This window comes from Wolffia australiana, chromosome 7 (genome assembly GCF_029677425.1).
Source record: "Wolffia australiana isolate 7733 chromosome 7, ASM2967742v1".
NCBI classification, from domain to species: Eukaryota; Viridiplantae; Streptophyta; class Magnoliopsida; order Alismatales; family Araceae; genus Wolffia; species Wolffia australiana.
The window spans coordinates 7293937-7305873 of NC_135841.1; positions in this window are offsets into that span (position 1 = coordinate 7293937).

Sequence of the window (11937 nt, forward strand, 5' to 3'; positions counted from 1 at the left end):
GACTGATAGATAGAGAGAGAGAGATGGGGAGACAAGATATAACAAGAAGTTGAGATAGATGAGAGAGGGATGGAGAGAAGAGACATAACAAGAGATGGAGATAGATGGGAGGGAGAGATGGGGTTCGTGACGTTTCGTAGTGAGTCTTATTACAGCTCTGAAAAATCAGATTTATATTCTTAATGTTTAAGATCAATTACATATTTCATCTTTTTTCAAGAATTATGCAGCCCATCAGTAGCAACCCAGCGAATGAAGAGTTCAGTTTAATGACCAAATATTTTGTCTGTGCTTACCCACCAACTCCAGGAGAAAACAAAACCCCCCAACTAAACCCACAAGTCAATCTCTCATTTGATGAGTAACGTGCATCTGTAGGACACCCTATGAGTATGACCAAAGTTCTTGAGAAATGTGGAGATATTGTTCGATCATCTCGCTCTGGCTCTACCCATCCCTAACAAATGAGTAGAAAAGGGAGGAAAGAGGCCCTATTGAACCATCATTTTAAGGGAACAAGTGTAAACTTTGCCAGATTGTAGGGAATTCAGTCAGGCTGTGAGCCTTGGGACCAGATGCTCTCTGGGTCATGAGGTATCAAGTGTTGATTCATGGAAGTCACTTGCAAATTGTTGTTCAGGAATGATGGAGAATGGTAAGAAGAGAAGAATTGGACTTCTTGATACTAGCATTGCTGTTGGAACTGCGTCTGATATGGGGCCATAAGTTGAGCGTGGAGAATCATGCTATGAGTACCTAGAAAGAATGGGATGGATGGAGCTTCCAATGCAAATAATCCAATATTGTTGTTTCCCTTGTCTGCAATCTAACCTAATGCTGGAGCCCTTGTCCTTCAAATTTCCATGACATTCACACATTCATGCATCTGGTATAAATCTTGGCTCCATGTCATTTGTATCGTCTCCTTAGAAGTGATAACATTGTAAATGCAGTGTTATTTTCATACATTTGAAATGATTTTAGACTCATTTAACATCAGTTACAAGTTTCAGTTTATGTACATTGTGGACATGTTTACCCTACTCTGACGAATATTGACTTCTTAAAAGTCAAACAGTATTAATCTGATGATACTTTCTAGTTCCATGTGTGAAGAAATTTACAAGGATTGAATGGGGAAATTATGGACGGGCTGGAGAATTTAACAGAGGTAATTTATTGGGCAAAATGGCTTTAAATGTGTGAGATGTGGTTTTGGGCTTTCAAAGGAGCAATCAGAGGAGTGTGGGCCACATCCGGATCCACCCATTCATCCTTCAATTACTTTCTAAAGGGAGGAAGACAATTTTTTTATGGAGAAGCCTCAAACCAATGAGGAAAAGGATGCAATAAGACAGAAAAAATATAAACCCCAAAGGGATATTTTAGTGATTGTCCCATGTACCAAAACTCTCTTTCCCTTTCTTTTCCACTCATTCTTTACATGATCCTCCAGAGGCTGGCCAGCAGGGGAAGACTCTCCAGAATTGAAGTTGTTAAACCTACTTAATGTGAGTTTTTTTAAGATTTCATTCTATATCTTCTGTTGTTTGCATTAAAAACTTCATGATCTTGGCAGAGTATAAGTATCCACACTTGAGAGGATTCATTGAGAGCTCATGAGACAATTGTTTAGGTGTACATGGATGAAGGTGTAGGAACTTAGGTCAACATTTTTCTATTTTTCCACCCATTTCCCGCTTCATTCCCCTGATCTCTTTCACCGTTTCTTAATTTTATCTATCTTTCTTTTCATTTTGATCTATTTTATCTCTAGAAAAAATAAACTAGAGATATCTCTCTCCAAATATTAAATCCGTAGTTATAGTTTATTACTCTAAACTTTCATAAAAAACCATTTGTAGGCCTAACTTCCATTACTATCATCAGTTCAACCTTTATCTATCTATATTTTCTTCCAATCAGTTTCTGTCTATCACATACATTGTTTTATCTCTCTAAAATTTCATACATATCTCTAGTTTATTCTCCTAAAATTATAATTTCTTGTATTTTGAGGAAATTAAATTCCATAGGATTTCTTAAAAATATTTTATACCAAGTTCCTATTTTAAAGTATTAACTCAAATTTAGTAATTTTTCTTAAATTTTTATCCAAGAAAATTTTATATAATTATGAAAATATATAAATTTCCTAGAAATATATTTTCGTATCTAAATCCAGTCGTTTAATTCAAATTTATGCCTCAATTTATATCTACCACTTACTTACCCTGTACTTCTTATAGATTAATTACGTGGGAAATTATTATTAAAATTTGTGGCTATATCTGAATTCACCAAAAAATTAAAAATACTCAAGTTGGATGCATGAAGATGGACATTTTAAAAGTCATCATTAATGAGATGGCCTTAAAGATGATAGTTCCAGCACCAGTAATTCACGACAACATTAGCGCCAAATGATGCAATCCTTAGATGTACTTCTTAACTACCATATGGGTAGTGAATGGCACATCCGGGACGTGACGCCCCAGATGTGACGGGATGGATGACGCATGGTGACGGACGGTGACAGACGGTGACGTGACCGTAATTTTGTCACATCATTGTCACGTTATATGTCCCAGCATTTTTAAAAATTCCGTCACAATCTCGCCACACGTCACCACGCGCTTCATCGCGTCACATCCCCATCACTTGACAGCATCACTATCACAGGTGACGGAAAATAAAAGCCTTGAAATACATTTTTTTATGTTTTCTCTCAATTATGCATGGAAGTGTGACGGCGAAGGGCTTTGAGGAAGAAAGAGGGTGGTCAAGGTTTGGAGGAAGAAAGAGCGTGGTTAAGGGCTTTGAGGAAGAAAGAGTGTGGTGAAGGCTTTGAGGAAGGAAGAGCCAGGTCAAGGCTTTGAGGAAGAAAGAGCCTGGTCAAGGTCAGGGATTTGAGGAAGAAAGAGTGGTGAAGGGCAAAGAGTTGAAGAAGAAATAGCAGGATTTTGTGTCAGTCTGGAGGTGGAACGAGTTCAGGTTTGTATTTCATCGTCTGTTTTTTTAATCTTACAGTTTCTGACTTTTTTGTGACTTGGAATGGGTCTAATAGCTTTTTCATTGACTTGGAATGCGTCGGTTCTTTTAATCTTGCTCACCAATTTTTAGATGTTATTTCATCTGAATCATCAGAGTATTACACAATTACTATTTAGTTTCTCTGCTCGGAAATGCAAGGAGATAACCTTGGAAAATACATAAAAAAGGTTTCCTATGGAGATGTTGGCCCATTCCAAGATAGACTTTATTTGGGCCTCAGAAGCCTTTTGAAATGAGTTGTGGGTTTTCTTATGGGCTAGTCGGATGATTTTAAATGTGGGTATTGGCATCAAAATTTCAACATTTGGTTACTTTTATGTGTTTTGATTTTTTCTGGGATTGTTGGATTTTCTAAAGATTTACATTGGACTGACAATGCATATTGAACATTGTGGTTTTTGGCTCTATGGTTTAGTTCTTTTGGATGATGGTGCTTGTAATAGTGCGGTTTTTATTGAATATTATCGTCAATTTTTGGAATCCTAATGGCCTTGAACCTCTTTTTGGCTCTATGGTTTAGTTCTTTTGGATGATGGTGCTTGTGTTTGCAGTGGGAGTATGTTGTGACACGGATGAGTTTGTTAGTGTGGTTTTTTCATTGAATATTATTGTCAGTTTTTTTATATTACTGAGTTCAGACTTGATCTCTAGTGTTATGACTTGAGATTTTGCACGATGGCGCTTTTGTTGTGACGGGGAATGGTTTGGTAGTGTGGTTTTCTCTTTGAATGTTATCACAAGTCATTTGAATTTAATTGGATTCCCACTTCTTTAGTGATGAACATTATGTCTGCCTGTTACACTCTTTTCTCATGCATCTTTTCTGACGAGCACTGTGAATGAGTCTGATGGTGTATCATTTTAAGCGAATAGTGTTGTCTGATGTTTGAATCTTATTGGGTTCAGAATAACTCTGGAGTTCTTAACGTTTTATGTGCCAAATATTATATTCTCTCATGCATCTTTTTTGACTGCGACTGTCTTAGAATGAGTATTACAGTAAGGCTTTGAATGGTATTGGGCTGTGTCGACAATAATCTTCTCTCGTGAGTATTCTCCATCTATATAGTCTTAATGAACCTATGAATGATGATCGTGGTCATGGAAATGTTTTTACAAATCTTCAAACTATGCTGGTATCAAGAAACTTGGGTAATCATAAATGTCATACTTGAACACTGATGCAATCTAATCAAGATAGTACAACCTGTTCATGGCTTACATGACATTTGTCTACTAGTCCAACTCTCCTGCTCATTATCCTTTCTCATTTCTTTCTGAAGAGGGTTAACATGGGAGTAGTTTAATGATGTCATGCCCAAAGTGAGAGCTGACCTCTATGTTAGGTTTTTAAGGTGTCTAGTAGCTTGGCTGTCTCAAAAAGAATTCATGGGATGGTCAAAACTGAATCTTATCTTACCTAATACTGATGTCACAAAAAATCTCAACTTCAGTATAATTCAATAATCTTGCTACTGTAGTTTACTTAGGCTTGTGTGCAGAAACAATTCCCTTAGAATATAAATAAACCATGAGGTGTTTATGACAGTTGTTTTCATTTGGATGGTCTTTTTCTTTAATGATTTTCAAAGTTTAATAATATGGTTTTAATGGATGCGAGAGTTGACCATTGTGCCATCTGGAAGGCGACCAATCGAAATAATATTAGTTCTGTGTTTTACATGCATTGTGGCATCTTGAAGGCGACCATTTTGAATGCAGAATTTTGGCTCAATGCATTATTTTCCTTCATTTTAGCTCAATGAACTGAGCCGAGTTGATCTCCTCTCAATGAACTAGTCTTCGATGGAATTCCCATGTGGGGACTTGTGCGCTGACTTGGGTGGAGAGCCATCGATAGACGAGGTTCAGGAAACCCCTCTAATAATCCCAATTTTGCGGTTAAAATTTTTCGTTGGTAATTGAGATTATTCAATAAAAATATATTTAACTGTACTTGAAAATACATAGTTAGTGATGATTACAGATCATCTCCACAAGGAACGATGATTAAGGAATTATTTTCTGATACTAGTGATGATTGACGAGAAGATCCATGGAAACAATATTTGAGGATGTTAGCTAGTGATATTGATAAAAAGTATGTAATTTATAAGTCAAACTAACTTAAAGAGAAGAGTGAGCGATTGTGATGGATATGATGATGAACGATGGTATAAACGAGGATAGTGGTTGGATATGGAGTGGTACGATGGCGAGGATGGAGAGACAAGAAACGAGAGTAAAATTAGAGTGCAAGTTTGATGATAAACCCTAATTATGTTAACTATGGTGTCGGGAAAGAGAGAACATAAGGCGATGATACTTACCTTGGATCCTTACGTTCCGCTAGGATCACGATGATTTATGAGTACCCGTAAGCTCCCCTCATCTCCAATGCTTCTCCCACACACCCAGGACACCAAGAACACTCTTGATGGACCTCAAACTCACTATCTTTCAATCAACCCACAAGAATAGGAAGCAAGTTCAAGATGTTTTTTTACAACGATCCAGGCCTCTTTTTATAATCAGAGGGAATGGATAGAAAGAGGAGGGGAAGATGAAGCAACACTGAAAATTTCAGCTCAATCAGAGTGGTAGATCAAGAGTTATGGCCGTTTGAACTTGAAGCAATCCTAGCCCTTGATTTTTCTCTCTCCTTGTCAATGTCATCGGTTTTGTGCTTGTTAAGAAGTCAAAGCACTTGGTATTCTGTGGCTTTTCGTCTCTCATGGCTTTTCGTATTCTGTGCCACGTGTACATGACAAAAGGACAAAAAAATAAAGAAAAAACCTCTTTCTCGATGCTGACATGGTGGCGTGTCAGCGCGCCACGTCACCCTACGCCATAAAAAAGGCAAAATACTTAAAATTTCATATTAAATAAAATAAAACGCCAAAAAATACGTATGAATATATATTTTGACTCAAAAAAATCATATCTTTCCAAATTTAATGTCAAAATATTCCATAAAGATCATATTTTGTCTCAAATATTATATTCTTATAGAATCTATTGTTAGCAAAATCCCAAAAAATGTAGAAAATTCATAAAATCATTCTTAAGATAGATTTAATCATTTACAGCTTGATAGCATGCAAATAAGAGTGATTTAATGCAAATAAACATGTAAATGTGATCATATAAGGTACTAAAAATGCATGTTATCATCCTATGCCTTTTTTGTGACATCTCATATCAAACGTATTGGAAGGCATAAAATATTGAAATATTTCACAGAGGTTGGGTTAGGCATATGGGTGTGCCTATTATGTTGCGACCGAAAAGTTGTCCCATTACGAAATATGTTGAAGAGGCGCCAAGATGGATCCACAAACATATTATGGAGGCATTTGAAGTTCAGTCATGGTAGAATATATGCTTAGCTGAAGGGCATTCCTATTGACCAATGTTCAATAGCTTAGGGATAATGGTAGGGCGGTGCAATGATGAAGACAATAAAGGTTGCGACACATAAACTATATGGGGTCATGTAAGGGAGGCTCGTAGATATATTAGCAAATGTCCCCAAGTTCTCGTCGATAGTGGACGCGTGACTCTTGAGAATTCATGTGGTCTTCTGGGTGTCACATTTAATTGTGCGAACAATCGGTGGAAACTATGTGAATGTGTGCTTACAGTATGTGAGCTAGTGGGGAAACACGATGGTGAGAATATGAGAGCAATTACTCTAAGCGTTGGATGACTTCAATTTGAAAACGAATTTCGGCGACAACCCATCAAGCTTAATTATGTAATATATTACTTTATTAAATAACTCACCATTTTTTAATGTAGTTTGGCACTATCACCACAGAAAATGCCTCAAGAAACGGGCAGATGGTATCACTACTAGCGAAGGCGCTTAGGCTAGTGAATGGCCTGCCCATGTGCTGAACATCATTGTTCAAGCTGCCTTGAAGTCATTGTGTGTAGCAGTGAATATACCTCCCCCTAGGATTGCAGACAGTTGCATAGTTGGTGAAGGAGACGATAATGCTTACGACTTTGACATAGATGATTTGGATGCCACGCACAAGGCAGTGTCGAGTCATGGAGACATGTTCATTTATGATACTATCCTTTTCTTGGGGGATGTAGTCGCTCATTTGAGACTTTTCTGACGATGACGACTGGTATGAGGTATTAGTCATGATCTTAAGTACGACACCACTTCATGTGAAATAATATTTTTCATATTTACACTTTGCAGAATTATGAAGGCTTTCAGTTAGGAGGGATGATGTAGGATCTTCTTGGAGGCATCCAAGTAGAGGGACAAGACATGTGGACTGTATCATTCTCAGAGGCATGCAAGGAGAAAGATATGCATCATTCATATTACTAATGTATGGATGCGACACAGTTTTTATCCTATTATTGTCCATTTTTTTTTGTTTGTTACAAAAAATGACCAAATCTCTTTGATTGAAGCAGGTCAGATTTTTATGCTTGTTACTGTGGGATTTTTTTTTGGAATCTGAATGTTTGGACGGCTTAAACAGGCAGAAGATTGTCAAATTTTTATATGATTGTCTATATATTTGATAAATTACAGTCCCCCCCCCCCTTATACATGGATGGGATCCAATGTGCTCATCGACTGGATTCTGTCTATGTGGGGAAATATCTGTGATCAAGGGAGAAGAGGGTCAGCATTTCATTCTTTCTATGATTAGGAAAATTTTCCTCTTTGATAAATAGCTGTTTAGAAGGATCGGGCATTTTTTGTTCTTTCTTATGCAAAGTTTTTTCGTCACGCACTAGCACTAAATTTTATTCGGTGGGAATCTGTTTATGCGGGTAATCTCTGCGCTTATGGGAGAAGAAGCTCATATTTTTATTCTTGCCACTGTTGAAAAAATAGTTATCCATTTATATACTCCCTTGGAGACCTAAAACAGGTAAAAAATAGTTTTGTTTGATCTTGTATACTCTTGCAACACATATTTTCTCTCAAATTCTTAAGTTTATTTTACTGATGACCTTTATCCCACTGTTTGACATGTTTACCTAAGTTTTTTTCTAATTCAATACTCTAAGAAGTTAATACTTGGGCGTTTATTTATTTTCTATATAATGAATGAATTCGGATAATCGGAAATGAAGTTTGAATTTCAAATGTTTAGAAATTTAATGATAAGTTTGAGAACACTTTTACATCCATCTGAATTGATTCAAACGACATGCCAGCCAAGTAATATTTTGGGTTTTTTATTCGTTTTATTTTTTAAACTTTGAATTCAGCATTAGAATTCTATAATTTACTGTCATGGATGTTTTATTAGATATGAATATAAATGGGTTTTAGACTTTTGCAGTCATTTGTTTGAATTTTCTTTTGCAATCATTACCTATAATTGTTGTAGTTTCGTGAATCTTCTCTTGAGATAACAAAATTTGACGTCTAATTAATGTCTTCACACCTATGTCATTTTTAATGAAGAAGAATAATAAAATATAATTGAAATATTTTAAAAATAATGGGCAACTTAATGCATTTATTCATTAAAAAGTGATGGCGCGGCACCGTCCGGCACCGCAGGACCGTCACTCATGGAGCCCACATCGTCGTCGAGCCTGCCACAGACGCACGTCTAGCCGACGTGACAAGCCAAAGCAACGACGCGCACACCCGGGTTCAAATATTCAGCGTGACGACGCGCCATCTTCGACTCACTTACCTTTCACACATCTATCTTTCATTTTCCGCATCTATCTTTCATTTCCCGCATCTACGTTGTAGCGAGGGGAAGTTCCCGTATGAGGATATCTTCCCCTCCCGCTAATGGGCCCTAGCCCTTTTAGCCATTTCCCTTTTTATTTTTATTTTGTTTGTTTTTTTTTGTTTCAAGGGGCCCATCCACCTATTCCCTATAAGAGGAAGGGGTGGACGCCCTCCTTAGACACTTGAATTTCTTTGAAAAAATATAACGTTTGGAAGTCGAAGAGTCATTCTCATTGAGGAGAGGAAGAAGAAGAAAGGAGAAAAAGAAGGAAGAAGAAGAAGGAAGAAGAAGGAGAAGAACGAGAAGGAAAAGGAAGAAGAGAGAGGAGAAAGAGGAGTCGTCGCCGTCCTGTGCGCCACCACCATTCCACGCCTGCCGCTGTCTCGTGCGCCGCCGCCGATCCATGCCCTGCAGCCGACCCCCGCGCCGTCGTCGCGTCGCGCGCAGTCGCCGTGCCCCGCGCGGCAGCCAATCCGCGCGACGCCGCCGTCCCGTGAGCCGCCGCCGTCCCCTCGTCCGTTTGCGCGCCGCCGCTGCCCCACGCACCTGTGCTGCCACCGCCAGCGCGCCCGTGCGCCGCCAGCGTCCCATCAGCATGCCGCACGCGCACCACGCTGCCTCAAACGGCCGCACGCCGCCCGCGCATGCCCGCGCGCCGCTGCTGCCCGCGCACCCGTGCTGCCTCCACCTCGCGCGCCCACGCGCCGACCGCGCCCCATCCGCACGTCGCACGCACGCTGCCATTGTCTCACCGGCCGCGCGCCGCCCGTGCACCGCCCTCGCGCCGCTACCTCCCCGCACGCCCCGCGCCGCCCGCGCACCGCCGGCGCGTTGCCCGCGCCTTGCGGCGCATCGCCCGCTCCTGAGCTGCGCCAAGCACCGCGCCCCTCACCGCGCCGCGCCGGCTCAGGGCTCGGTGCCACACCCAGCGCCGCACCCTGCCACCTAGCCACACTCCGTGCCGCACTCCACTGCGCCCGCGCCCGGTCCAAGCTCTGCGCCGTGCCCGCGCCTTGCGCCACACCTTGCGCCACCGCTTTGCCCGTGCCACCGCCTCGCCCTCACCTGTGCCATTCAGACACCCGCACCCTCGACGTTTCTGTTCCTCCGGATCCTAAGTGCCACGTGATATCCTGTCGCAGGACTCGGGTTAGACGTAGGTGATAGTGAAACAGGTTGAGAAAACGACGACGAATTCTCTGAGAGTCTTACCTTGCTGGTACGAGTCGGGCGAGCCCGACGAGTGTGAGCATCTAAGCGAGAAATTCTCCTTCAGCGACATAGTCGTCCTCGACCCTCTCGAGCGAGGTTCAGGAGGTCTGGTTGACCATACCCTAGGCGACCCCGTCGGATCTCTGGAACGGCACAACCGCATTCGGCACTTGCACGTACTACACATAGGATTTTTCATTATCCCGTCATATATTATACCTACTCTTCATCATTATCGGAAGACACTTCCCGTCGTAGTCCGATAGAGATCCTTATTCGATACCGAGCCACTACCCTCGGTGACGACCGGACGACGTCCGGCATCAAGAAGTATTGGGGTATAGAAATGTAATTTAATTTAAAAAACCAAACATAAGTTTTTCAAACAGGTTTTGACCTTATTATTCATTTCAAATGAAGGAAGTAAGAACAAGTTTGTACGTTTTCTTAAATACTCAAAATTTCATGAAAATATCGCAGATCAAATATTACACAGAAAAAAAATTGTTGCAATAAAACCAATAACTATAATGATTTTATTGCTTCCACGCCAAAAAAAACAACATCCCATCTTAATGTATAATGCACTATAATGATTGTAAGGTTTTTTCTCCCTCTTTAAATGTTTTTACAAATCCGTTACCAACGTCATCTGTGATGGTTGTTCCGTGCCGTCACCCATCTGAGGACCCCATCACCGTCACATGTATTTCGTTACTGTCACAGGGCACCAGTTTCGTCACTGTCACGTCATTCCTCACGGTGCTGTCACCGTGACGTGTGACATGACGGATGAAGTTTGCCGTTCACAACATTACAGGGTTGCATCCTAAATGAGACCACTTTCCAATTACAGATAAGTCCAAGTAATTCAGCCAATGATATTTCCGTAGTTAATAATGAACGTAGAATGAGATAATACACACTCAAATATTTCTTCAATTATTCTAATATTATTAGAAATTAGATAAATATTTTTAAATTTGGGAGAGAGGGTTGTTTTTGGAGGATGCATGACAACACACAATGGCTTTTTGAGGAAAATGTAGATGGATGAATAACATGCAGATGATGGCCATAGACACTCAAATATCCACAAAGAGAGGGCCAGAGGATAGTCCACAAGGTCATTTGGAGATTAGATGTTGGAGTTTAGGAAATGTGGATGATGGTGATGGCTGGTTATAAGTGGCACGACATGATGGTGTGCAATGGAAAGTTGAGACACGAGCGTGATGGATGTGATGGAAATATGTGTGGCCAGAAAGCCAATTATACATTCAACATCTTGTTCAATGTTTGGTAATATAATTTATTTATTATTATCATTTAATTACCGGATTTGGAATCATGAATGGCCTCTTTGTAGGTCAAAGGACAACCACCCTTGGATATTGAATCATTTAATTACCAGTTTGAAATCAATTTTCCACTTTTTCCCTTCGTTAGGATAAATTTATATGCCTTTTCAACTACATTTTCTTGACCCATTCAAACTATTAGGATATCATTTTCGAGGTCTTTAGATACCGAACTCCAAATGGAGAAAAGCATTATAATTTTTTGAAGTAAAACTGTGGAACAAATTTTGGGTTCTTTACCATGGAAATACATCTTAGGACCTACTGTTCATTGTAGTTGACCTGAGTAATTAGTACCTCAGTTCCAAGATCTTCAATCAACATGGAGAAATAAGTCTTTATTATTATTTTTTGAGTGGAGTCCTGAAATATACGCTCCCTCATCTGCATGTTGTACGATCTCATTTACGAGCATTGACTTTGAGTCTTTATGAGATCCCACAAAACAGTTGACATTTTCAACAACAAAGACGACGAAGTCCATAGAATCTATGCCAAGGTATTCTCATATTTTTGAGTTTGTCGGATTTAAAAATATCTTTAATAGATCTAAACATGTTTACATTATATACGAGGCA